This window comes from Chlorocebus sabaeus, chromosome 1, assembly GCF_047675955.1.
Source record: "Chlorocebus sabaeus isolate Y175 chromosome 1, mChlSab1.0.hap1, whole genome shotgun sequence".
NCBI classification, from domain to species: Eukaryota; Metazoa; Chordata; class Mammalia; order Primates; family Cercopithecidae; genus Chlorocebus; species Chlorocebus sabaeus.
The window spans coordinates 75,815,076-75,843,055 of NC_132904.1; the positions used below are offsets into that span (position 1 = coordinate 75,815,076).

The window sequence follows — 27,980 nt, forward strand, 5'->3', positions numbered from 1 at the left end:
TGCAAATGTGGTACTTCCAGTATCACATTTGGAAGGCTCTGCTCTTTCTTTAAGCAGTTTATTAATCTGATTATATCTGGTTAATCTCCCTATAGATTAGTTTCTTTAAAAAGGTAGGGGATTTTAAATCAATGTCCTATGGATCAGGCAAAAGACCTCTGAGGTTTTAGTGAAGGATCTTTTCAAAGATGAAGATGAGTAAGCTTTCTTAATTAAACCCCAAATTCAACAAGATGTGTTCCAGTGCTACCCAATAGTTCTGCAGTCATCACTATCCTTATAACATTAGGAGTGAGGCTCTTCCTGAAAGGCAGAAATGCAAGTTTTGATCCCCACATCACTACCTACAATATAAAGTATGATGAAGAATAAATGATAGCTACTCACCTCAAAATATTAAGAACAAGGACCTTTCAGGTGCTATATAACACCTATAACAAAGCCTTTCTCTGAGAACTATGCCTGTGGCTAGAAGAGGCACTTTGCAGAGCTGCACTGAGGGGAAAAACTGACCCTTAAAACTCATTCTCATGCAAGCCTATTATTTAGAGTTACAAGGGTAACCAAAAGAAGAACTGCAAATGCCATATAGATGACTCCTAATTGCAAGCGCACCCTGGGGGAAGGCAGGGTGTCAGTGGCTAGGCTTTCATTTCACCCAGCAGAAAGGCAATACACACTGTGTAAAGCTGATAGGTGACTTTGGAGCAGTTTAAGCATATACTACTTAGTGATGTGGACACAACCACTAGAACTAAAGACAAAAGTAGTTCAATGTGGTTGTGTCAAGGGACAGGATTTGGGGTTGAGGAAGGATTTTGCTGTTTACTATAAGATCTCCTGCATTATTTTATCTTGGAATCATTTGTAAGGATGGATATCCTTGATTTTAGAAAAAATTTTTAAAGTCCTGCTTTTTGCCTTCCTTGTTCTCCAAGAAGTCACTGTTATTTAGGGAGTTTAGAACTATTCCTGCCTTTCTGTTCAGCTACCTCTCAGTCTGTGGCTTTCTGATGAACAAAGGATACCAGTGGAGACTGGGCTGTGTGTTATGTTCATCCCATACAGTAAGGGGTCCTAGGAGCCATCTCTCTAGAAGTGGCGGTGCAGGAATGCCCCACTTTACAGTATTTTACTGATTGTTTACATCACAACTGTTTAGAACAGTTCAGATCTGAAACCTGTGTGATTTTAAATTTTCTAGTAGCCACATTTTAAAAAGCAGAAAGAAAAAAATGACAACAATTTTAATGATGTTATATTTATTTCATCTATAAATACATTTTATTTATCTAAAATATTATAATGTTGCTACCTAATATAGAAAAAGTATTCATGGGACATTTTATATTCTTTTATTTTTCCTCCTAAGTCTACAAAATCCAGGTCACATCTTGTATTATATTTATGGTACATATTAATTCAGACTAGCCACATTCCGAGTCCTCAATAGTCACATGTGGCTGTTGGCTACCATATTGGTAGCACAAATCTGGATCTTTCAGTTTCTCCAACCAAGCGACACACACTCTGGCCTCTTCTCACATGTTCTTCCCTCTGCTTGGGGCATGCTCCCCACCACCCCCAACCCACTTTGCTAGGCTGACTTTCAAATCAGAGGTCACTTCCTCCTGGAAGTTCCCCCTGGTCTGAGTTAAGGGTCCCTCTTACATTCTGCCATGGCATTCTGTAGGGTACTATTAAGATACATATTAAATGGGTTTCTTGGACTTTAACTCCATCTACATCGTGTTTACCACTGAGCCTCCAATGCCTAGGATGTGCCTTGTACACAGCAGACACTCAGCAATGTACGCAATTTTGCTTGCTAAAATAAAACATCCTTTAGGCCTTGGACATCGATCTGCTCAGGGATGGTCCTAAGAAGCAAAGAAAAACCAGCTTCTCTCTTCACACCTACCCAAAAGAGCACAGACTTTGGAGTCAGTCAGGCCTTGGTTCAAATTCCGATTCTGCCCCTTAACAAAGCTGTGTCCTGGCCAAGTCCCTTTACCTCTCAGAGCCTTAGTTTCTCCCTCTGTAAAGTGGGGCTATCAATCTGCCATGCATAATTGTTGCACAGATTAAACAACTGATATAAGTGGTCTAGAATAGTACCTGGCACATGGTGAGTACTTTACACCCAGTTTCATTAAATTAAAGTAGCCATCAATTACAACTGCATAAATAATGAGATACATCATAATTTCATGAGCCACTGAGAAAAGGGAACAATAACCTCCAATGACAATGTCAGTTAAACTATGACATGCCTTCAATTGTAAGATGCATCCTAATTTCAGAGATGCTAAAAAGTTAAGGTAACCATCTTAAACTCAATGACATTTGATAAGTGATTCTCCCCTCCTCTTTCTCCCTGGAGAGTTACTGGACAGAACTCTTAGGTAGAAGATGCTGACCTCTGACCTGTGTCACATTACATGGAGTCATGGGACTTGGGTTTCATGAGGTGCTCTAGAAACTATAAAGAAAGAAATGGCTATTTAATGAATTCCCATCACAGGCCAGCCACTTTCCTTACATTATTTCAATCGCTTCTCAAAACAATCTTATTTGGTATATTTCTCATTTTTAAGAAGAGGAAATGGCAGTTCAAAGAGGTTAAGTTGTGTAGCTAGTACATGGTGGAGCCAGGCCTGGAATCAGAGCCCATGTCACGCGCCGCCCCGCTGCCTCCACAGCCAGGCCTGGAATCGGGGCCCATGTCACATACCGCCCCACTGCCTCCACAAAACCCAGTTTCTAAAGGCCTTAGATCTCGAGGTTGGCTGGCTGTTCTGAAAGACTCGTTAGCAGCATCCTGTAAATGCGCTGTAAATGCCCTGAACTCCTAAAACAAGCTCGGGATCAAACCATCAGCCCTGAGCTTATTAGATTTAATGCCAGGAACAAACCTTGAAACAACAGGTTAAGGAGACCCCTGCAAAGATCTGAGGGAGAAGCAGAGCCTGGCCCTCCAGGGGCAGCAGGCTGGCAAGACAAGGCTGTACACAGCTTGCCAGATCCGATATCAGTGAAAGGGAAGAATGCCGGCTTCCTCCTCAGCCTCTGCAAGCTGTAGCACTCCTCCACGGCACCCCACTGTGTGAGGGGGAAATGAGGAAGGGCCTGAGATGCTGAAATGGCCAGGGGTGCACGGGTGGTAAATGTGGAATAGGGGGATGTTAGGAGGCAAGCCCTAACGTGGGGAAGTCACCCAAGCTTGTCAGTGCCTGAAACATACACATCAAATGTAAACACCTAGATGGGTGGCAGGGACTAAGGACAGAAGGCAGAAGGTCCCTTTGGTTAGATACTGAGGACCAAATTTGCTCACAAATTCATGTGAGGGTCTTTTGCAGTTTTTCGCTCTCTCAGATGTGCTAAGGCTGAGATGACATGCTGGCCCTGCAATAATTTAAGATACAGGAATTTCCTTACAAAGTTCAGTGTCTTTCCACAAAGTCAAAGACACTGCTGATTTGATCAAGTTGCTGATTTGATCATCTGAGGAAGTGTATACTTCATGCGAGTTTCTCAAGCTTCTTCTCTGTTTAAAGTAGCTCCCTGCATCTTCTTTATATTTTTCGAGATGAAATCTTAGTAAAATGGTTAAGAGAGGACCTAGTCTAGTGAAGTGGAAGGCAGGGCTCACCAGGCCACCCCTCCTCTCCTATCCCCTGGTGAAACCCCAGCACTGGGCAGAAGAGAGACTAAAAACCACCGAGCTGGCACTTCCAGCTGTGGCATTTGATGAGTCTGCTATAAATTGGGGGGAAAAAGGCTTAAACATGTAACAGTGGAAGCCTGTTGTAGTAGAGAGGACGCTGGTTTGGTTCACCAAGAAAGCAGCACTTTCACAGCCATCTTAGTTTGGCTGTGAAATGAGTTTCCCTAGGGTTTGGCTTTGGCATGGGTTCTAGGCCCCACCCCTCACTTGTCATGTGACCTTAGCCAGAAGACTTCTCCCCGGGCCTCAGTTTCCTGCAGGGAGCTGGGATTGCTCAGTGGCTCTCGCACAGTGCTCAGGGGAATCCTGGAAGCAACCCTCCCTCGCTTCACCACTTTATCCAGAACATCTCTGCTTTTGTGTATTTCATACATTTTGGATCCCTGTAAAACTTGCTTTGAAGATGTCTTTGTGGTCAGTAAAAGTTTGAACTCTGACAGACTGAATCATCTCCTACATTCCTTCCAGCTCTGACATTCCCTGACTCTCAAAATCACCAAGTTATAATCTATTCATGGGAATAAACAATCCTCAAAGAAGTTGGAAGGTGCTGGGTATTTGTGAGCAGGGTGTGTGTGTGTGTGTGTGTATGTGTGCGCACATGCACGCGGGGGGCATGTACTTGTGTGTGTTTAATCCTTCAACATTTATGTGTGTGTGCCTGTGCTTCTCAAACGCAAGCCACATGCAAACATTTCCCCTGCAAAGTTTGGTGCTTTCAAGTTATTTATGTGCAAAAGATGCCTGCAGGCAAAGCAGGGCAAGCATGTTTCTGTGCCAGCCCAGAAATGTGCTTTGCACTCTGCAGGTGAGAAGACACTGCTGCCCTGCAGCCTGCAAACAAGGAAACCAATTGAGAACAACACAAATCCACCAGGCAGGTATTCACACCCTTGGTTTCCTCATTTTCCTGCTGGCCTTGTCTCCATTCCCCAGGCCCTCCCTGATTCCTGCCCATCTCTCCAAGACAGAAAAAGGAAGACAGAAAATGCAGCCCAGTAACCATTTCAAAACAGTGACATGATGCTAGAAAACAGTCATTAAGTCCACTGCACACTTGTTCACGTTTCCCAAGCCTTGCTGGGTGAAACTTCTAGACCCAGGGCCGTCATAGTGCCACAGCTGCAGATGCAGCCTGAGGGCAAATAGAAGTTGAGGCTGGTTCTCCCTAGGTGACAGGTAATCCTTAGCATCCTGTATAGACAGGCCTCCTGGTCCGGCCTAAGAACCCAGCAGACGGGAGCAGATAACAGCAACATCAGACCATGAATAAATCAAAAGTAATTTCCATTTCTCTTTGGATCTTATGGGTTTTATGTGGGGGGAAGGTATAGCACACATGCTTTTCTGATTATATCTTCATTATGCCACCTAAAAACAAGCAGATAAATAGACCGTAAAACTGAAAGAGACCCTGGAGGGCATCTCACCACCCTCCTCATTTTAAGGGCAAGAAAATCGAGACCTGGTATGGGAAGGATCCTTGCTGAGAATCATCCTGCTATACTACCTAGGAGGCTGGACCTCAGGCCACTGGCCATTTCATTCAGCCCCAAAGCTGTCACCAAGTATACTTACACAGTATGCTGTGGCCTTCACTTGCTAATGGCATACTGTGTAACTGATGAGGACAGGAGGGACCTGAAAGCCAGCTCACACTCTGCTCACCCAGCCCTGTGCCCTGGTGCAACGCTATGTCTGCCTGGAGGAAGGGCATTGTCTTCTAATTTGCACAGAAGGGCTAGCAAGGTCTCCAGGAGACAGGAAGTGTTCACAGAGGGGAACACTGGAGCCCCAAGATGAGTTTAAGAGCAGAGAAAGAAAGTGCAGATGTTTTGAGTGGAATGGGAAAATGTGCAAAGAGCTGCTGTTAGGGATTCATCAGGCATGCATCTTTCTCCTAGCCTAGGCCCAGTGCACCCTGATGCCTGGGCCTTTACCCAAGGCCTCTCCAGGAAGACCCAGCCAGAAACATGCTCTTTGGATCCCATCTTGGAGTAGAAGGTTACAGAACCCACCCCTCCAGGCCTCTCTACAGCTAGGTTCCAATGGCCCTGTCGTCCTTAACAGGAGACTTTGGGGGCCTCTACCACTGCCATACTTCTTGCTGCTTTGGGGGTACCTTTTGCAGCCTCCCCTGTCCCTCCCAGCAGCCTTTTTTCTCTGCCCCCCACATCCTGGGGAGAAGGAAATCACCCAACAGAGAGGAGGGGAGACCTACCCCAGCTGCTCTGCCCACTCCTGGCAACCACTCCTCCCTCCATCCTCTGAACTTCTGCTGCCTCAGGAAAGGGCTGAAGACACAGATTCTAAATATGGGTATACCCCCACCCCCAATCCTCCTGCCCAGCTAATATTAGCCCTTTTGTAGAATCCACTGACAGCATTATTCCCTTTTTTTGGCTGTGCTGGTGGGAATTCTTCTGCTTACAGTAAGGAGTGAGGCAGACTGAGCCAGCAAAAGTCTGCGGAACACACTGAGCCAGATACAGAGAGAGCTCTGCTACCAGGGGCTGTGCCAGGTGATTTATGGAGCTCCTTCTCAGACACAAGATTTATGATTCTGCGAACAGGGAGTTTTGGGAAATGGGCAGGGCATCTGGATGAGGATGGGTGGTTCTGGTTAATTGAATTTGTCAGCTTCCAGATAGAGGGGGCACTAACAGTTGTTGACGATTTACTCTGAGCCAGGAACACTGCTAAGGATTTCCTGTACATGATTTCATTGTATCTTTACAACGGCCCTATGAGGGGGTAGAATTATCCCTATTTTACAGATGAGGCATTGAGGCTCAAAGAAGTGAAAGTACTTTGCCCCCTGACAATGTCTAGTCAACGCAAAGATGTGATTTGAACTCAGGTCTTTGTGACTCCAAAGCCCTGGCTTTTCACCATGTCATCAGGCCTGTTTGTTTTAACACTGGCAGAAAATCTTTTGAAAATGGTGCGAGTGTGCTACTTCTGCATGGTCCATAGTTGGGGGCATGGAAGCAAAGTGCTGATTTTGGAGTGAGGGGATATGAACTGGGTGCCTGCTGCTGTGAGGCCAACTTGGAGCAACTTATTAGGCCTGTCTGAGCCTTAGTTTTTCCAACTAGAAAATAGGAGTGCAGATAGAGAAACCCCAAAGGTGCTTTTGGCCCTGACTCTTGGAGTCTGCACAGTTTTCTGAGGGTCTTCTTTATTTTGATGGCTAGTTCTCACCATCTTGGCCCGGAAATGCAGCTTGAAATGAGCACAGTGGCATGAGGTGAGGGCAGAGAGCAAATTGAACATGTACTGACCAGAAGGCCCCCTAAGCAGCCTTCCTGCTGAGATTTCACTGTCTTGCAACTCCTCTCTACAAAGTATAAGAGAACAAAAAAGCTAATTCTGCCTAAGGCAGTATAGCACAAACAAGGTCCTCCTGGTTTCTCAAATTCACTCAAAGAAAGAGAAAGCAGATATGAGAGAGAGCATATAGATCTGGAGTGACTGGTAATACATGGGGGAAACAGTAGGTATTGATTTCATTCCACTGCTTATTTTCCCACCTTGTTCCAATGAGGATTCAAGGCAGGGGCACTTAGGAGTTGGTGACACCTAAGGGGTTTGCAAGGCCATTCACTGAGAAAGGAATAGAGTCAATGACGATAGTTGATTGAGTCTAGAAACACAACGTTATAAGCTTGTCTCCATCAGGAAAATGAGACTGGCCAGACAAATGGACTGATTTGTCAATCTGATGGCTGTCCTACTGGCTTATTTTTTGGCACCTGGAGAAATGCACCCTTTGGGGCAGTCCACCTTGCTGTCAGCATTGTGACTGAAGGCTCAGGAGGAAAGACCAGGGCCTGCGTGTGATGGGGAAGCCGGCAGGAGCTGCTGAGAACCTCTTGAAAGAACTCTCTTCCCAGACTCCAGACATTGGAGGAGCTTTCCCATCAAAGCAGCGTCAGCGGAAGCACCCAAGTTCTTGCCGCTTCATCTTTGTTGTATTTTATTGACGTTACACTGATACTGAAATTTCATTTCCAGAAACCTTTCCTGGACCATTTCTCTGAGGAAACAAGCTAGCCCATTAGTGAGCCACTCAAGTGGCCCGTGGCAGTCTCTCAGGAATTCTCAGAGCTTGCAGCTCCCGAGTGGTGCTGGTTATGTGTGTACATGTGCACGAGTGACAGACAAGCGCAGTGACACTGTCACTCTCAGGAAATCACAAACAACAGGATTGTTTTCAAGGTGAGGCCTGGGCTCTTCATCCTCCAGAAACCAACAGAGCCTAAAGGGAAATCTCACAGGCACGGCCATGTGTGCAGACCCAGACAAGCGCATAGGGCCCATGACACAGATGCACCCAACATGCACCTCTGAGCCCAGACACACATGCCTGCTTGTAGGCACGTGCACAGGTGTTTACACCTTTAGATGCCTGCAGAGCCCTCACATCCCAGACACACAGGCACACACTGGGGCCATGGAGGGTGGTCTCTACAAGCTGAAAGTTTACCACATTAGGGACTCCTTGGCTGAGCACCAGCTCTGGAGGATTTCCAATCTGATGATCTCAGAACTCCCTAAAGTGTCAATATGTTCATTTTCACAGCTGTTTCCTCATCAGCTTCTTCCCAGAAGGCCTTGGAGAGAGTACTCCAGGCAGAAGATGAGTAACACAGTCCTTTGGGAGCTTACTATCTTCTGAGAGTAGCAACAGGTAAGATGGTGTTAAGGAGAGAGGCAGGCAGGCAGGGAGAGGAAGTGTAAACTTTCTCAGGGTCAAGTCTGACTTCTTTACTGTTGGATTCCCAGAGCCCAGCAAGGTGGGAGCACCTAGTACAGCTTCATAAATAATTATGTAATGAACTGATTCAGGGCTATTGCAGGCCAACCTTACTTGGTCTCTCTATATGCCTCTCTGCCACTCACAGTATCATGTCCACACTCCTTATAGCCCGCCTTCCAGAGCCAAAACCTGTCTTCCTACCTCATGTCCTATCCCGCTGCCCCGTACCTGCCTCTCTGCTCTTTATTCCCATTCCACGGAGCCTCTCCCTGTTTCTCCAGGACTCCAGGGCCTTCCAGGTCTCACGGCCTTTATGGAAACTTTCCCTCTGCATCCTTTTCTGTTTGGTGAGCTCTTTCACCCTTTCAGATGCATAGCAAATATCCTCTTGCTATGGTTTGAATGTGTCCTCTCCAAAATTCATTTTGAAACTTAATCCCCAATGCAACAGTATTAAGAAGTGTGACCTTTGGGAGGTGGTTAGGTTATGAGAGCTCTACTCTTGTGAATGGATTAGTGCCTTATAAAAGGGCTGGAGGGAACTAGCTAGGCCCCCTTTTGTTGCCTCTCCTTTTCCCTCTGCCATTTGAGGACACAGTGTTCCTCCCCTCTGGAGGATGTGGCAGCAAAAAGGTGCCATTTTGAAAGCAGAGACCAAGACCTCACCAAAAATCAAAACTGTTTCATCTTGATCTTGGACTTCCAGTCTCTAGAACTGTGAGAAATAAATTTGTTCTTTATAAATTACCCAACCTCAAGTATTTTGTTACAGCATTATTAATAGCTGAAGACACCAGTCTTCTGTAGTTCTGACAGCTTTTCCTTCTTCTTCCCTGTCTTCCCAAGTCAGAGTTCACTGCAGCCTCCAAAGGGCTCACAAAGGCCTGTCTTCCTCCTTTTGTGGCCATCTCTCCACAGCAAGTGGCTCCAGGTGGTAGGCATATCCCTTACATATCACTTACAGAGCCTGCCACTCAGTAAGTGAAGTTGGTGGAGACCTAGCAAGATGGCATCACAGCTCCAGGGTCTGGCTCTGGGCTTTGTAACCCCCTTAACTGGCTCCCTCCCATTTGAGTGGGAACAGGAGAAGCAGTGGATGCCACACATGGGAACCACATGGGGAAGGAAGCGAGCCAGAGCAGACTGTACTACACCTGCTTTAGGGCTGCTGCAATCACCCACGTCTGGCTCCGGGACACATAGGAGGCTGTGATTCCCATCTCTCCATGTCTCTGCCTCCCGGCCTGTGGCTCCTGAAGCCACCTGTCCCAATTAACCCTCCTGAAGCTCTTTTCTTGCAAGGCCCCTGGGTATGAAACGTCATTAAGGACATATCTCTCCCAGGTTAAACTCTCCCAGTGCGAAAGAGATGCTGGTCTACCTTTCAGCTGGAAATCTGGGACAGCCAGCCTGGGTTAGTGGGAGCAGGAGCTGTGGGCCCTGCCTGCTCCCTTAGGGAAGCCCAAACTAATTAATACCTGGTTGGCCCACTCGGCAAAATAAACACATAAAATGAGATGATTTAACATCTTTTTTCTTTATTGATTTATTTAGATTTCTAAAAGGTCACAGTCAATTCTTTTTTCCACTGGACAGAAACCTGGAACGAGCAAAGGGTAGAGAGCTGCAAATGGATTCAACTATAAAAACACTGGGCTGTCTTTAGGTGTCAAATGATGGCATTATGCTCTGCACATAGAGATGAAGGAGATGCAGCTCAGCCTTCCGGGAGCTTCCTTGTTCACATTCAGACTCAAAGGCAACTCCTTAGCTCCTTTGATATGCCCAGGAACAGCACAGGGACCATTACATTTACTCCGCTCAGCAATCCCCACAGGGAGGCATTATGATCATTTCTATTTCACAGAGGAGGAAATGGAGATTCGGGGAGTTCACTGATTTGTCTATGGTCAAGCAGCCAGTGGGAGAGCTGGGCTTTGAACCCAGATCTATGTAGCTCCCAACGTCTTACTTTCCTAAGAGATGGGTCCATCTTTAGTCCAGTGGAGATTCTTGAAATTTTCTGGAGAATGGTTTTTTAGTTTTAATTTATCATGACCACCCTAGGAAGGTAGGCATCAATGTCCATATTTTATTACTGAGAAAGTGAAATTCAGAGTTATCTGCCCCAGCTTGGAAATCATAGTCAAGATCAGAATTAAAAACTTTTAGTTTGACCTCTTGGTGATGTGGGATGGCTCTCTGTAGAGCTATGGAGGGAAGATAAGGCCCCTAGGGAGGGTATGCTTGGTGGCAAGTCCCCAGGAGGCCTGCATCCCATCTAAGGACAATTCTCCAAGGGCTACAATGGCCGTTGTCACCAAATTTTGTATCAATTCTGCCTCTCTGGCATAACTGGGTTCTAGAGAAAGGTCTCAAACCATTAAAATCTTTAATGTCCCAGGATAAAGTTCAGACTCCTTCACAAAGCATTCAGTTCCTTCTGGGGTCTCTCCAATTCAGCGCTGTACCTTTGAGCCCTTGTGAATGTCTCTGAATGTTCAGTTAGATTCTTCTCACCAAAATGCTGGTTCTGCTTGGGCCTGGAAGGCCCTGTCCCACAGGCCCACTAGGCAGATTGCTATGCATCTTTCATGATTCTGTGTGGATCACATTTCCTCTGACATTCCTCTTAACATGTAAAGATGCTGAATTTCATTTATCATTAGGGAAATTCAAATCAAAACCACAATGAGATACCACTTCAAACCCACAAGGAAATAAAAAAGACATAAAAAAGTATTAAAAAGGATGCAAAATGATCTCTCCTTTCTCTACATTTCTGTGGCCCCCTTTATGCCTATGTTATAGTCTTGATCATGCTTGATAGCAATTGTTTGTATAGAGTCCAATACCCCCCCATCAGATTGGGTGGCCCTTAGGAGCAGAGACCCAGATGGATTTCTTTCTATGTGACCAGATACTCCAGTACAGGGCCTGGCACATGAAAGGAGCTTCATAAATCATTGCTGAATGAATTAATGAAGTGACTGCTGAATAAATGAATGACCACAATCCAAAACTCTTTTAGAAAGGTTCAGGGACTGACAACGTTATCTTTACTGCAGAGAAACTGCTGACTTCCAGAGTGCAATCTCATACTCTTGCTTCTCTGTTCTAACCAATTTCAGCCAGTAACATCCTTTCCTCATTTTTACATGTTAAAAAACAACAAAAACAAACACTCGATTCTTTTGTTAACCTGAATGCCAAGCTATTAATACTTGTGGGTATTTTGATTTTCTAGGAGGACAGGATGGATTCCAGGGGAGATAATGGTATAAGCATTGGTCTTTTTCAGCATGTGGTCCAGAGGCCAATCTCTTGTCTGTTATGAAGGAGAAAGTTTTGCTTCAGTGGAGTATTTATTCAGGCATTTGTGTGGAAATATTTAAAATTGGGGGGAAAAAAAAGTGCAGGAAAAAGGCAGGAATTATAGCATTCTGTCCCAGGCTGGGTTCCCAGTATTAAGCACCTTGCCTGGCATAATGGCCAGAGACTCACTGCCCTGTCCATAAGGAAATTTTCAGGCTTCAGTGCAGTGTTGCTTCTGGCATTTACAGGTTGTTGTTGTTGTTTTTCTGACACAAGCACATGATAAGGCATAACTGTTAGCTGTAGTAAGCCTTGTTCTTATCACCACCTTTTAAAGTTTTCCAAAATACAGGCAAGATTAACACAAATTCTTTATAAAACTCTTACAAGAAATACAAAAGGAGGGAGCCCTTCCCAACTCATTCTATGAAATGAGCATTATTCTGATAGTAAAATCAGACAAAGACATTACACACACAAATACAGATGAATATCTCCCAAAAATAGAAAAATATAAATTTTTATAAAAATATAAAAATCTTCAATAAGATAACATTGAATTGAATCCAACAACACATAAAAAGAACTATACACCATGACCAAGTGGGATTTATCAAGGAATTCAAGGTTGGTTTAACATACAAAAACCAATCAATGTAATAGATCATATTAAGACCATAAAAGATAAAAACCACATGATTATGTCATTAGACATGCAAAAAGCATTTCACAAAATCTAATATCCTTTCATGAAAAAATCCAACAAACTATAAATAGAAGAAATCCTTAACTTGATAGAGGCCATCTACAAAAAACTCACATCTAACATTGTACTTAATGGTAAAAGACTGAAAGCTTTCCCCCTAAGATGAGAAATAAGGCAAGGTGACTGCTCTCATCACTTCTTTGAATACCGTACTGGAGGTTCTAACCAGGAAAATTAGTTAACAACAAGAAATAAAGACACTCAGATTGGAGAAATGAAGAAATAAAACTATCTCTACTCACCAATGACAAGATCTTATATATAGAAAATCTTAAGGAATCCACAAAAGAGCTATTAGAATAAACAAGTTCAGCAAGTTTGAAGGATATCAGATAAATGTACAATCATTTGTATTTCTATACACTAGCAATGAACAATCCAAAAATGCAATCAAGAAAATAATTCCATTTATAATAGCATCAAAAAGAATAATGTATTTAAGAATAAATGTAACAAAAGTGAAAGATTTGTATACTAAATATTATAAAACAGATTAAAAAGAAATTAAAGCAGGCTTGAGTAAATGGGAAGATATCTCATGTTTGTGGATCAGGAGACTGAATATTGTTTGGATAAAAATAGTCCCCAAATGTATTTATAGATTTAATGTATTCCCTACCAAAATCTCAGCTGGATTTTTTTCTATAGAAATGTACTAGTGTATCCTGAAATTTATATGGAAATGCAAGGAACACAGAATATTCACATAGTCCTTAAGAAGAACAAAGTTGGAGGAATCCCACATCTCAATGTCAAAATTTACTATGAAGCTACAGTAATCAAGATAGTGTGGTACTGGCATATAGAGTAGATATATAGATCAATGGAATCAAATTTAGAGTCATGAAATAAACCCTCATATTTATAGTCATTTGATTTTTTGACAAGAGTACCAAGACAATTCAATAAGGAAAGAAAGTCTTCTCAGCAAATGATGCCAAGATAACTGAATATCCACATGCAAAAGAATGAAGTTTGCTCCAGACCTCACATAAGATACAAGGATTAACTCAAAATGGATCATAGATCCATGTGTAGATCTAAAAATATAAAACTCTTAATAGAAAACAAGAATAAATTTTCATTACTTTGGATTAAGCTATGGTTTCTTAGATGTGACACCAAAAGCACAAGTGACAAAAGAAAAAATATAGATACATTTGACTCTTTCAAAAAGAAAAAGTTTTGTGCTTCAAAAGAATATTATCAAGAGAGTAAAAAGACAACTCACAGAATGAGAAAAAAATTGCAAATCATATATCAGATAATTGTATCCAGAATATATAAAGAACTCTTATAACTCAACAATAAACAACATAAAACCCAAATTAAAAAATAGGCAAAGGACTTGACTATTTCTCCAAAGAAGACAGAAAAAAATGCCAATAAGAACATGTAAAGATGCTGAATATTGGCCAGGCATGGTGGCTCACGCCTGTAATCCCAGCACTTTGGCAGGCAGATGTGGGCAGATCACGAGGTGAAGAGACCAATCATCCTGGCCAACATGGTGAAACCCTGTCTCTTCTAAAAATGCAAAAATTAGCTGCGCGTGGTGGTGGGAGTCTGTAGTCCCAGCTACTTGGGAGGCTGAAGCAGGAGAATTGCTTGAACCTGGGAGGCAGAGGTTGCAGTGAGTCAAGATTACACCACTGCACTCTAGCATGGCAACAGAGTGAGACTGTCTCAAAAAAAGAAAAAAAAAAAGAGATGCTGAATATCATTCATCATTAGGGAAATCCAAATCAAAGTCACAATAAGATGCCACTTCAAACCCACAAGGAAATAAAAAAGACATAAAAAGTATTGAAAAGGATGTAAAAAATTGGAAATGTCATACATTGCTGGTGGTAGTGTGAAATGGTGAAGCTACATTTAAAAATAGGTTGGCAGTTGCTAAAAATGTTAATCATAGAGTTGCCGTATGACCTAGCAATATCACTGCTAGATATACACCCCAAAGAACTGAAATTTATGTCCACATAAAAACTTGCCCATGAATGTTCATAGCATCATTATTCATAATAGTTAAAAATGGAAATAACCCTGATGTCCATCAAGTGATAAATAAACAAAATGTGGTATGTGTGTGTGGGTGGGTGGGTATGGGCATGGGTATATCAGGAATAAAGTATTGATTCATGCCGCAACATGGATAAACCTTGAAGACATTATGCTAAGTGGAAAAAAAAAAAAAAAAAAGACACAAAGGCAACGTCTTGTATGATTCCTTTTATATACAAGGTTCAGAACAGGCAAGCCCATAAAGAGGGAGAAAGTAGATTTGTGGAGTGGTTGCCAAGGGCTGGGGGGAGCAGGGTATGGGGAATGACTGCTAATGAGTACAGGGTTTCTTTTTGGGGTGATGAAATGTTCTAAAGTTAGATTGTGGTGATGGTTGCACAACTCTGTGAATAGACTAAAAAAACACTGAATTGTTACTTTAAAAGGGTAAATTTTATAGCATGTGAATTATATCTCAATAATGCTGCTATAGAAAACATATGCAAGAAATAGGCTATAGGGAATGTGGAAAAAATGGAAACAGCTGACTTGCTAGAAGTGGTGCAATGAAAGGTGATTGTATTTCTGTTTTGTTTTATTATTGTTTTCATGTTGTTTGCACAATAATAATGTGAAAAAAAAAGAGAAAGGGAGCGAGAGAAAATGAAGTAGAGAATATGAGCACTCGCTTTGGAGTCCAGAAGTCTGAGGCCATCATCCCTTGCTCTACTAGTTACTATGTATTCTGGATAAGTGGTTTCACCTTTGGCCTCAATTTTTGTTTTCTAGAAGTGGAAATAGGATGGGCACAGTGGCTCATACCTGTAATCCCAGCACTTTGGGAGGCAGAGGCGGGTGGATCACCTGAGGTCAGAAGTTTGAGACCAGCCTGGTCAACATGGTGAAACCCCGTCTCTACTAAAAATACCAAAAAAAAAAAAAAAAAAAAAAAAAAAATTAGCTGGGCGTGGTGGCGGGCACCTGTAATCCCAGTTGCTCGGGAGGCTGAGGCAGGAGAATCGATTGAACCCAGGAGGCAGAGGTTGTGGTGAGCTGGGGTTACTCCATGGCACTTCAGCCTGGGCAACAAGAGCGAAACTCCGTCTCAAAAAAAAAAAAAATTAAAAAAATAGAAGTGGAAATAACACTAACCTTATAGGACTGCTGTGAGGATTACATAAGCAGATATGAAGCAGGTACCCATCGTTCTAATTTTCTTTCATCTTCATTTATTTCCTCAAACAATTATGGAGCATCTATTACATAATTGGGAAATAGATGAATTAAGATTGGACCTCATTCTTAAACATCTTGGAATTTAGAGAGGAAAACAAATGCATAAATAAATTTTAAAAGTTCATCAGGAAACACAAATAGCATGTTGGATAAGCTATGTGCATAGACCAAATACATTCAGGAACTTGTGTTGGGAGCTATTGGTGAAGGAGCCAGACCAAGAAATAAAAACTCATAGGAGATAGAATTTTACATTGACATATGTTTGTTGCAAAGTGTGCTTTCATGTGTATTATCACATGCAATTCTCAGAGAATGCTCCTAAGGAAAGTAGTATTGCCCTACTTTATAAATGAGAAGACTAAATCTTGGAGAGGTCATGAGTGTTCTGGTTTTATAAAACCAGCACATGGGGCAGGATGCCTTTCACTCTGCTCTGGTGGCCTCTTCTGAACATTCTTGGTTACATGCCACTAGAAAGGAAGATGAAATAGGTGAAGTACCAGTAAATGAAGAGGAATCTTCTTCAAGTCATGACTGGTAGAAAGTACTGGGTATGGAACCTAGTCCCCTTAGGGTCCAGTGAGAAAGCATGCCAGATGATGACACCAGGACCCATCCAGACCTGGGTCATCCAACAAAGATGTAATGCACTCCTTGAGGAAATATCCATGTTCTGTAGATCATGAATGTCTAGCAAACACTTCTCTACCGATCACACTAAGTAATGAGTTGGGCGTGAGGAAGGGAAACATGCATCATTTATAGAGCACCTACATTATACTCCCGGTTCCCCAATAAGTAGGGTGCTTGAGGCATTATAATGGCTATTTTCAACACTGACACTGAGGTAACACTGATGACCAGAAAGGTCAAGTGACTAAGGTCACATAGCAAATCTGTAGCAGAGAAGAGAGTGAGGACTCAAATCAGCCCATCTTTTCACGCATCATGAGGATTCTAGATTCTTCCCTATGCAAAAAAGTCATTGTCTCAAGGGCAGAGCAACAAACTGTCAGAGCTCAGAAGTCACACTGCATCACGAAGCTGTGGGGCCCATGTCTGCTATTGAAGCAACACTAAAAACACATCAGCCCACGCCTTAAGGGTGAAGGAGTGGGATACTTAGCTGAATATCTGGTACAGAATAGGGCCTCAGTGGGTACCCCAACAGCCTAATTGATCTTTGGTTTCAATGGAACTGGCCCTCAGCTAAAAGCAAAAGACCTCTTTACCAAATACCTCTTTCCTGAAGGAGAAGGATGGCAGATATAGGCACAAGCATTCAGCACAGAAACCCAGGTGGGTCCACCTCTGAAGCTGCTAGGCTTTTGGCACCTGGCCAGCTGGACTGACCACAGTTCTCATTTATCAAGAGCCATAACCAGTCCATTACTTGGCTTCAGTGTCTCCCCAACCTGTTGACCCTGACAGTGAGTTTGTGATCCCAAAGGTTCCTTACCACTGGAATATCTTCAGAAGTAAATGAAATGGTAAGCTAGTAGACTTCAAAGCCAGGCTGTACCCAGCACTCTATACTCTGTTCAGTGAAAGCAAAAATGTCCCCAACTCACCCACTGGGGTGAAGTAACTTATCACTCTGCAGTGATTCACAATGACCTGCAGAATTAACAATCAAAGTATATAGACTTCTCAACTGATTCCTCAGGGAACTCTGGCAAAGCTCAGTAAAGAGAATCCAGATTCATAAAGAGATCATCCCAACAAAGATTTCAAAGGTACGGAAGAAAGAGCACAGGCTTTGGGAGACAACAGACCTGTGATAAATCCCGGCTTATCTCCAGACCCATGATAACGCCTGGCTCTGTCTCTTGCAAGACGTTACATCTTCTAAAAGCATCTTCAGAGAGCTAAGTGTCAGCTTCATTACTGGCTAATGTGAATGTAATTTGCTGTTTTTACGGAGGCCAGAGGGGTTAAGCAGGTGGACAGATTTGGCGGATGATTGGTAATATAAAACTAGGGGGAAGAAGGGATGTCTAAGGTGGGCTGTTGGTTGAAATAAGAATGGGTGAGGTGACAAGAGAGTGTGTGGTCAATAAAAAGAGGAAAAAAAATGAACCACAGGGAAAACTGCATTTACTAAGGTAAGGGGAAAATAAGTCAGAGCTTGAATGAAACGTGGTGAGAGGGCATAATAAGGAAAAATAAGAGAAAATCTTGTCTTCCAGGAGACATACAGGGAATTGTCTAAGGTTTACCAACTGTTTGATCTTGAAAGAGCAATCATAACACTCAAGACTTATTATGACACCATCAATAAATGTTTCCTACACATGTGAGGGCAAGGGTAGCAAATCGGGTCCTTTTTCATGAGCAAATTCCAGCTGATTGATAATGTGTATCTAAAGTATCATGTTTGAAAAAATTCTGAGCCCTCATCTGAATGCAGTGGTAAAGAATTGTTTCAACAGTGGTGTTTGCAGGGGAGTGGGAGAAAGAATGGTAGCCCACAGGCCAAATGTAGTTAATGCTGTGATGTGCCACTCTGACTACCTCCTTTGAGATTGAGACACTCATTCCTTCGGCTGCAGGGACTTTTGCTGTTGGCTGCTGACAGGTATCAGTTGAGTCCCTCTCCAGGAATGGTCTTCAGCCCAAGAGAGCTGTCACCTGTGGGCAGTCCACAGCTGTTATTACAGTAGGCAACAAGGCCAACTCGCTTTGACTCAATGTGAGACATCTGAAGACCATCCCAGCTCGAGTTCCCTGTGGAATCAGCTGACATTTTTGCTGTGATTGCCTTGCAGCTCAACTCTTCCCTTTCTTCCCTTACTCCCTTACAGGTGCTGATCCTAAGAGCATGCTCCAATAAACTTTCTGCATGCAAATCTCTGTCCCAGAGTCTGGTTCTGGGGAATTCAACCTAATACATCAAGTATTTGCCATTCCTGCACAAACTATACCTCTCTCTCTGCTTAGCTAATAGCTTGTCATCTGTGTTAACTTACTCCTCAACAAAGGAAGACTCAACGTTAACCAAGGGGAATAATCTGTAATCCATTAGCTTTCTCTTTTTCCCTTGGTGGCAAGGTAACTCAAAGATAAGTTATCTATTCTTACTTCTCTTTTGCCTAGGTTAGAGGTAAGTTTCTACATGTTTTCTTTTTTTTTTCTTTTTTTTTTTTTTAAGTAGAGACGGGGCTTTGCCATGTTGGCCAGGTGGGTCTTGAACTCCTGACCTCAGGTGATCCGCCCGACTCAGCCTCTCAAAGTGTTGGGATTACAGGCGTGAGCCACTGCTTCTGGCAGTTTCTACTTTAGTTAGACTTGGAGGCTTTCTAATCTATAAGTGATGGGTTGGCTCTAGTCCTCTCATTCTCAGTCAGTTCTCCCACCTCCAACTCTAGAAGAGATAGCACGTATACATGACTCACTTTTTAAAATCATTATAGATCAAAGGTATCAGTAGGAGGATGAACAATATGTGCTAATAACTCTCATTGGCATAATGCTTTCAATTTATATGTATGTAATATTTTATAAACATAGCAACTCTTTAAGGTTATTGTTATTTCTTTTGAGCAAAAGGAACAGAAAGGCTAAATGATTTCCCAAGTCACCTAGAAGACTTATTGCAGAATCTAGACTAGAATCCGGGTTTTTTGGCATCCAATCAATCCAGTCACAGGCAGAAAGTGTCTGCCTCTGCTGCTTTCTTAGAAATCAGTGTGTGATTTCTAGAAAACAATGGAAGTGGCTTGGGAACTCCCCTTACCATCCCTCCCTTTGTACCATTGCAGTATCCGGGATCTCAGTGGTGATCACATCCTGGAAAAAGCACTGATGAGCATCCTGTAATCCAGAAGATGATCTAACAGTCCAGTGCTAGAATCCCTTATACCACCACAACAAATGACTGTCTTGTTCCTGTTTGGACCATTTTACTGATGGGAAGCTTATTATTCAGAAAGTGGCTTATTCTGTGTTCCCTCATCTGTACAAGTGGAATGACACCAAACTGGGAAAGGTATGACATTTAAATGAGAGAATGAATGCAAAGCACATAGTAGGTACTCATAAGGAATCCTCCCAGAAAAGCTGGCACATCTTGCTCATTTAGAGCTGTTTGTCTGTAAAGGCATAGCTGAGTGAATCTGGGAGCCAGGTCCACAGGCAGGCAATGAAGCATGCTATCTGCCTGCTAAAGAGACATGCCAGGGGCTGGGATGGAAAAGACAAACTCCAGCTTTCAGATCTGCCACTGCAAGAAAACCAGGGATTTTGCTGTGGTGTCACTGGGTGGGGTGGTGATGGTGGGGGGTGGGGGGAGCAGGTGGGCAGTAAACAAATAGCCAAACCCCACATGGCCATGTGGATTGGTGATATCCAGGTGACTCTGTGACCCTAGGATGGATGGGGAAGCACAGAAAACCCTTCTCAAAGACAACAAAACTGCTTTAGTTCTGTGTAGCGGTGGCTTGAAAGTTGATCACTGGTGGGATGTGCCTAAGTTAGGATGCAGCTGGCATGGAACAGCACGGGTTTCCTCTGTCCAAAGAAGATTTGCAAACAAGAGTACAGTTCAAAACATTTAATAACTGATGTGGTACAGGCACACTGCCAATGAGAATGGACATCGGCTACAATCAAACAGCATGGTCATGGGGGGTGTGTCAGCCAAACATCCACCCTGGCAACAAAGAAGCCCACCCTGCAAACAGGGAGAAGAGGATCTGCAGGGTGGGGGCCTAGAAGTCAGGAGAAAATCTGCCTATCTCCTGCGGAAATCCCAGAGAGGATTTCATTAAACTCTCAGGGCTCCGGAGAGCAAGATTTAAAAGCCATTGCTGGGGTGGGGTGGGGGGAAGTAAGTGCCTTCAGTGTCCAGCTTCCAGGCCCAGTATTGTTACTCAAGTGTACAGGGCCAGCCTCCAGAAGGGCAAAACCCTGGTTCCACCCCAAGACAAGTCCATGAAGGCTCTGACAAGTCTTGTTCTGTTAATCAGCATACCTCTCCCTCTGCTAATGAGTGTTCATATGTAGTCTCCCCAAGCACTTGTTGCTGTTCTAGCTTTTATAGATGAGGGCACTAGCACTCCTCACTGCAATCCCAGGACTTAGAACACAGCCTTGATTCATGCAAATTGAGCCCTGGTGCTGGCAGGAGTCAGGGATCAGAATCCTAGTCCTGCCCAGGTTTTCCAGAGCCACTCCAAGCCCCTCTCTTTCCCAGCTCAAATGTGTCTCCTGGCTGCTGGGCTTTCACTAAGAGCACATGTTCCTGCTACCTTCTGGGATGAAGTCACAAGGGGTCAATTAGCTTGCAGCAATGAAGCCAGCATACTGTTTCTTCAGCTTGCATAAGATGAAGCTCCACGTGATGAAACAAGTCACTGGTCCATGAGGTCTTGGGGGAAGGCACTAGAAGCAAAAGCCCTCCCTTGAGAGCAATGCACCAAGGCCTCGCCTTTCTCCTGTCCTTGACCACCAGTGAGCATGCTGTAGTGGACTTGCCAAACTCCAGAAATACTCCCAGTAAATGCCAATGAAACATTTCCCCACTGTTCTCCACAGAGTTCAAAAGATTGTGCCTCTCGAGGCTGATTTTGCCCCTACTTGTGTCTTACAAATTGGGTTTGTTCCCCAGTAAGTCACCTTCTTCTTGCTAATTCTATTAGTGGCTTTTCATACATGACTACAGCTTCCCAGCCTTCACCAGCTTTGTCTCTTCTAAATGGAAACCTCACATAGCCCTGCATTAGAAGGCACTGGATTTGAATGACAGCTTCCCAGTAATTCTCGGAAGAAGACATGGGCATCGGCTGTGGCTAGGGCACATGCAGGAACACCTGCAGGAGGCCAGTACATCTGGGTGAGACATTAAGCACCAAGCTTTCATGTCAGTCAAGCTGGGTCCCATTCCCAGCTCAGCCACTTACCAGCTATGTAACATGGGAAAGTTATTCAAAACTCTTTAAGGTCTTTTATTTAGTGTAAAATGATTTTAATAATAGTATCTATCTTATAGGGTTGCTTTGAGACATAAGCAAAATCATATATATAAGGCACTTAACACTATGCCTAGGAAACAGCCATTTAGCCATTGTCAATATTGTTAATCATTCATTTATCAATCAGTTGCTATAAATTCTGTACCCTGTTAAGGGCTGAGACTCCCAATTTCTGCCCTCAGAAACCTCTCAGTCTGATGGGAAAGGACCACAGGAGAACCAGCAGTTAGGATTCAGGATGGTAAGTACTTTGTTAATAACCACTTTTTAAAATGCTATCACTAATGGGTGACAACCATTTTTTGCTAGCCCCATGTGCTACATCCTTATGTAAGTCAAGTGCATAAGCTTTCTAGTCTAAATACGTGAGTTCAAATCCCAGCATTACCACTGAATAATTATGAAATCTTGGGCACATCAATTAACTTATTTGAAATTTAGTTATTTCATCTTATAAATAGGTATAGAAGTTAGAAAAAATAGGATGGGCATGGTGGCCCACACTTGGCCACATAGTAAAACCCCATCTCTACTAAAAATAAAACAATTAGCCAGGCATGGTGGTATGTGCCTGTGGTCCTAGCTACTCGGGAGGCTGAGGCAGGAAGATCACTTGAGCCCAGACGTTTGAGGCTGCAGTGAGCTGTGATCACATTATTGCACTCCAGCCTGGGTGACAGAGCAAAACACTGTCTCTTAAAAAATTAAATAAATAAATAAAGAAGAAGAAGAAGAAGTTAGGAAAAAAATACATGTAAGATGTCACTAGAGTGTCTTGTATATGGTAGGTGCTTCATAAATGTCTGTTGGCTAGAGTTGAAGTGCAGTGACTAAGGAGTGTTTGGAAAACGCATGCGAGATGGCTACTGTTCCCCACCCCTAGAGAGTCTCTCTGGGTGGCTTTGAAGGCCCAGGCAACATGCCCACCTAGGCTGTGAGGCAGGATTGTGATGCTCAGTGGCTTACCTGGTTTGGACCCCGCTCTGAGCCAATGACTGCAGTCACAGGGACCAGAGGCTGGCACACCAATGGGGTTGCTGGCAAGAACCAGGCAGAAGGTTCTAAATGTAGAACCTCCAGGACCAAGGTAGATAATGGGTATGGGTGTGTAGGAAGAAAGAGGTTCTGAGCTCTCCCAGGCATCCCCAGTTTTGCATACCCCAGCCTCACATCATTGCCAGGATGGCGTATGCTTGCTCCAGGTCAGGCTTTCAGGGGCTGACAGTAGGCAAGTAACATCATATTTCTCTTTGTCCCAGAGAGAGCAATCCTAGCCCTGCCTTTAACGCATGGCTAATGAAATAATCGAATACAAAAGAACCTTGCAAAATATAAAGCACTACAAAAATAAGGCATTATCATTACTGACATCATGACTACTACTACTGCTGCTACAATTACAACTACTAATGACCACTATGATTTATCAGTCTCTATGTGTCAGTTATACTTTAAGATAATCACAAATCATCCCTATAGCCAATTTAGATAAATGATGAAGAAATTGAGGCTGAAAGAAACAAGGCTACTACCAGCCCCGTTATTGACTTTACATGAATTTGAAAAAAGATGTCTCTTCTTCTGGGCAGATGTAGCCCCTCTGGGACACACGGCTTGGGAGGTGGAATACAGGCTGGTTTTTAGCCCCCACCAGCCCTTGAATAAGCAGGCTTGTGCAGGACACACCCTCATCATCAGTTTTCTGCAATCTCACAGAGAAGGTGAGTGGGCTGGTTCAGTAAGAAGCTAAGTTGGGGGCCAGGCGTGGTGGCTGATGCCTGTAATCTCAGCACTTTGGGAGGACGAGGTGGGTGGATCATCTGAGGTCAGGAGTTCGAGATAAGCCTGGCCAACATGGTGAAACCCTGTCTCTACTAAAAATACAAAAATTAGCTGGGGGTGGTGGCGGGTGCATGTAATTCCAGCTACTTGGGAGGCTGAGGCAGGAGAATCACTTGAACCTGGGAGGTGGAGGTTGCAGTGAGCCCAGAACCCACCACTACACTCCAGCCTGGGTGACAAGAGTGAAACTCCGTCTCAAAAAAAAAAAAACAAACAAACAAACAAAAAAAAAAACAAAAACAAAAAAAGAAGCTAAGACATAAATGCAGGTGTGTTCCATTACACAAGGCATGGGTACCCCAGGTAGGCAATCGCTGCCTGGTGCCAGCATCTTCTATGTAGACCACAAACACTGACTGGCCCTCTATATACTCAGCCCTGTGCTGCTACTGTGGGATGCACAAGGATGACACAGACAGGAGCTCATACCCCAGGGAGCGCATTGCCTCTGAGAAGGAGCAGAGGTGCTCCTGCTCAGAACACACCAGCCCCAGAACTGAGACAGTGCCCAGAGAGGAAGAAAACCGAACAAACCCAGTCCTGTTACGTGAATGAACATTGTTGTAGCAGGGCTTGATAAGCCTGTTGCTAAGCCTACCTTGCTTCCTGTCACTGAGCACCTGGCTCTTGGCTCAGGAAAGATAATCACTCTGGGAACCAGCTCTTCTCAGGAGACCTGGCAGAATGCTCGCAGTCCAGGGCAAAACCTGCCTTTCAACAGAGCTTCACCTCCTCCCATGCCAGACAAGGGGAAACTCAACCCGTAAAGGAAAGGGTTTGCACACACACAGCTCTGCTGAGAGCCTGCAGTAGTAAGTGACCGCCTCGAGAAAGGAAGGAGCCCCAGCTCTCCCAGCTCAGAGTGTTTCCTAAACAAAGACCCTAAGTGTCCTGCCGTGACAACTCGAGACACGGGACACTCAGGTCCCAGGAGCACCTGCAGCTATCATCTGTCAGTCCCGACACCAGCACTGTCTGTGCTGAGGTTCAAGCAAAGAGATCAGACAAGCACTGGGGTGGGAGTGGGGGCTGCAGTGGGCAGGTGAGGGGGAAAAGGCTTTGGGGAGACCAATATGAATAGCAGGCATTTTTGTCTGACCCCAAAGAAGAGGGCAAGGGAGAGCTGTGATCTGAGCCAAGATGAAAGAGTGATTGGCCTCCCCTACTAATCAAAGAGTTTAATGAGGCTTATTAAAAGCCCATTTCTAGGTGCTGTTGAAAAATTACACCCGTGTGTGTGTTTTTGTTTTTTTTTTTTAATAAGAACTGCCTTCTAGGGATTAAACACACACACACTCCCCAAAAATCCCATACCCCACACATTCAGTCACATTCCCACAAAACCTGCGTATCACGTACATTACAGCATTCTGGGTGCATCTACATCAACCATGGTCACAATTCACAACATCCACATGTATTGTAAGACACAAAAGCCAGATCACTGAGGTCATTCATGCACCTTTTGAAATTACAGATGTTGAGGGAACTCTAGAGCTTCATCCTCAAGGAGTTGTCATCCACATAAACAAACAGCATAGCCTCTAATCCACAGCATTCTCTGTGTCTTGCCTGAGGCGAGACAACTCAGCAAAAGCAGAAGCTACCAGGCTTGCTTTAGAGTCCAGGATCATTAAGCTTTGGTAAAAAAGCAGCAGTTTTACAGCAAGGTCACTGCACAAGAAGGGGCTGGGGGGCTGTGTCACTCCTTCTACCCACAGTGGATTCTCTCTGATCTGCTAAATCCCAACCACTTGGTAGAGCCAGTCCCGGGCCTGCAGCAGGTTTCCCTTGGTTCTCAGCTTACTGCGAGCTCACAGCTGCCTTCACTCTCAGGCAGAGAAAGCATTGCTTTCTGGAACAATCAGCTAGATGCAGAAAAGAATCCCTTGCAGAAAATTATCCCACCACTAGAGTGGTGCTGATCTCCCCAACATGATACTCACTGCCAAGGGGTAGAATGCAACAATGACAATTCAGATGCTACAATTACCACGTGGAACAGTCTGCTGTTATTAGAAATAAATGTTTTGGAATTAGTAAATCTGGGTTTCAAGCCTAGCTCTGATTTCTTACTCAAGGTATGCCTTTGGCCCATTCTTTCAGCCATCGTTTTCTCCTTTGCAAAATGGCAGTAACAACTTCCTTCTACCTTATAGAGTTGTGGGAAAGATCACAAAGTACCCTTCAGACTATATACCCCAAAGCAGATGCTAGAAATTCTCATAATGAGACAATAATGGGAAAATGGAGGAACTCATTGATTGGGTTGTGAACTCCTCAAGGGCCTGTGTTATATTTACCTTGTTCTCAGTGCCCAGTGCTGAGGCTGGGACTAAATACCCTGGGGAAAAACAGTGTGAAAGCAAGCAAGCAGAATGAGTGAATCCATGAGTTAAGTGGCTTGCCTAAGGTCACAGAGCAGGTCATTGCAGGACTTGAGCCCAGAAGTCTTGACCACACTAGTCCAGAGCTCTCTATTCTAGATGTACCAAACAGTTGGGTCTATTGAAGGGAGAGTGAGTGTGACAACAACTGCAACATGGACCAGTTTTCAATAAGCCCCACTATTTCCAGAGAAAGACCCAATGTTGGCCAGATATGTCCTAAAAGGACTTCACAGACTCACCTGTTAGACATGTCAACTCCACACTGGGAACAAACAGAAGCCACAAGTGCAAGTAATACTCAATTGCCTCAAACCAGCTCATCTTAATGACTTGTGCAATACTGACTTGAATTGCACAAAACAGAAAAGTCACAAGCCTGGGACAATCGATCTGGCAGGGCATTAGGTCTTGCAGACTGGAAGCATATCGTGTTTTGGGTTCACTTTCAGCATCATTACTTACCTACTGACCAAGTGTCCGAGAGATCACTAGCCCTCTCTGATTCTCAGTTTGTCCATCTGCAAAACAAGAAGATAAACACAATTAATTCCTTGAGACCGCTGGACTAAAATGCATCACAGGTTTTATGCCTAGAATTGGTTACCAACTACCTATGATTCCAGGTAACTGGGAAAACTGAGTAGTCAGGCGCTGCAAAATAACTAAAACATGAAGTGCAATAATAAATTAAGCATGATAATGAATAGTTATGTGTCAAACAGGATGCTCGCTGATGGTGTCCAACTCTCAGCACAGAAAATTCAGCCTTCCAGTCATTTGGGCACTTTTTACTTTTCATAGATGTCAAAATATAAAAGACCATTAAAAATACCAGGAGAAATAAAGCAAAGAAAAGGGCCACAATCTCGACACATTCACTTCCAACAATTTGGGCTTTTCTTTTTTTTTTTTTTTTTTTTTTTTTGCTTTTTCTTTTCCTTCTATACATAGAGTTTACCATTTTTCAGAGCAGAAGTTATCAAGATATACTATATTAAAAAGCACCATGCCAATCATGATTTTCCTCTCTTGCCACCTGTGTTAGGCCATGACCGTTGACCATTGCCCTTATTAACTCATTTTCCTTCCCATCCTTTTCATCAGTTTCCCCAAGGCCTTTCCAGGTGTGTGGTCAGGTCTCTAACAGGCACTGTCCATACCTGAGCCCAGAACAGTGAGAAGCGAGCAATCTGTTGGAGTCCTCGGACTGGCCTTTCCCTAGTCTAGGTTCAGTTGCCTCATCTGAAAAATAGGGAACCTGGACCGGCTGGTCATAGATACCCTTTTTAACTTGAAAAGGCAAGGCTAAGGAAAAGAGAAGGAAACTCATATAGTTCCTACTATGTGACAGCTATTGAGCTAATAATACCTACAGATATGATTTCATGATCCTTATAACCACCCTGGGAGATTTTATAGGCAAGAAAACTGCAGCTCAGCAAGGCTCAGCAAGCCGTCTAAGGCTGGATGCCGTAATTTTGGTACCCCATTCATATTTTTGCCATATCCATGTGTCACCTCTACTATCACTTACTAATTTTCCCAAATCAATTCATATTTTTTCTTAACTATATTTTAAAATAATTTTCAAAAAATATTTCTGCAGCTCTATTTCTGCCCTTTCTCTCCTATGAACAGCAACCTCGTGACTAAGACAGGTTCTGTAATTACAAAATGGTTGCTAACAACATGAAGGAATTTGTCATTGAAACCATTTGAACAATAGGAAGTCACAGGTGTGAGGTGCTGTGTGTGTGTATATATATATACATATATATATATACACACACAAATACACACACACATACACACACACAATTTATTAAAATAAACTTTGGAGTTAAAAACGCTCATCCATGTACTATGCCAACTCCCAGTGGTGCCCCTACTACACTTTGGGGAGCTGGTCTGAAGTCCTTCAATGTACTATGACTTCAGAACTGAAGTCTTTCATCTTTCA

The 27,980-nt window shown here is 43.5% G+C and overlaps 1 protein-coding gene across 15 annotated transcripts in view; it reads right to left on the reverse strand.

Moving 5' to 3' along the window:
- The window catches only part of TENM4 (teneurin transmembrane protein 4), a 3,083,677-nt gene that overhangs the window by 614,252 nt on the left and 2,441,445 nt on the right, over positions 1-27,980 (reverse strand). For all 15 annotated transcript variants that reach the window (XM_073019796.1, XM_073019792.1, XM_073019798.1 and 12 more), the window contains one exon: positions 26,483-26,538. The gene's annotated coding sequence lies outside the window, so the exon portion shown is untranslated. The remainder of the gene's footprint in view (positions 1-26,482; positions 26,539-27,980) is intronic.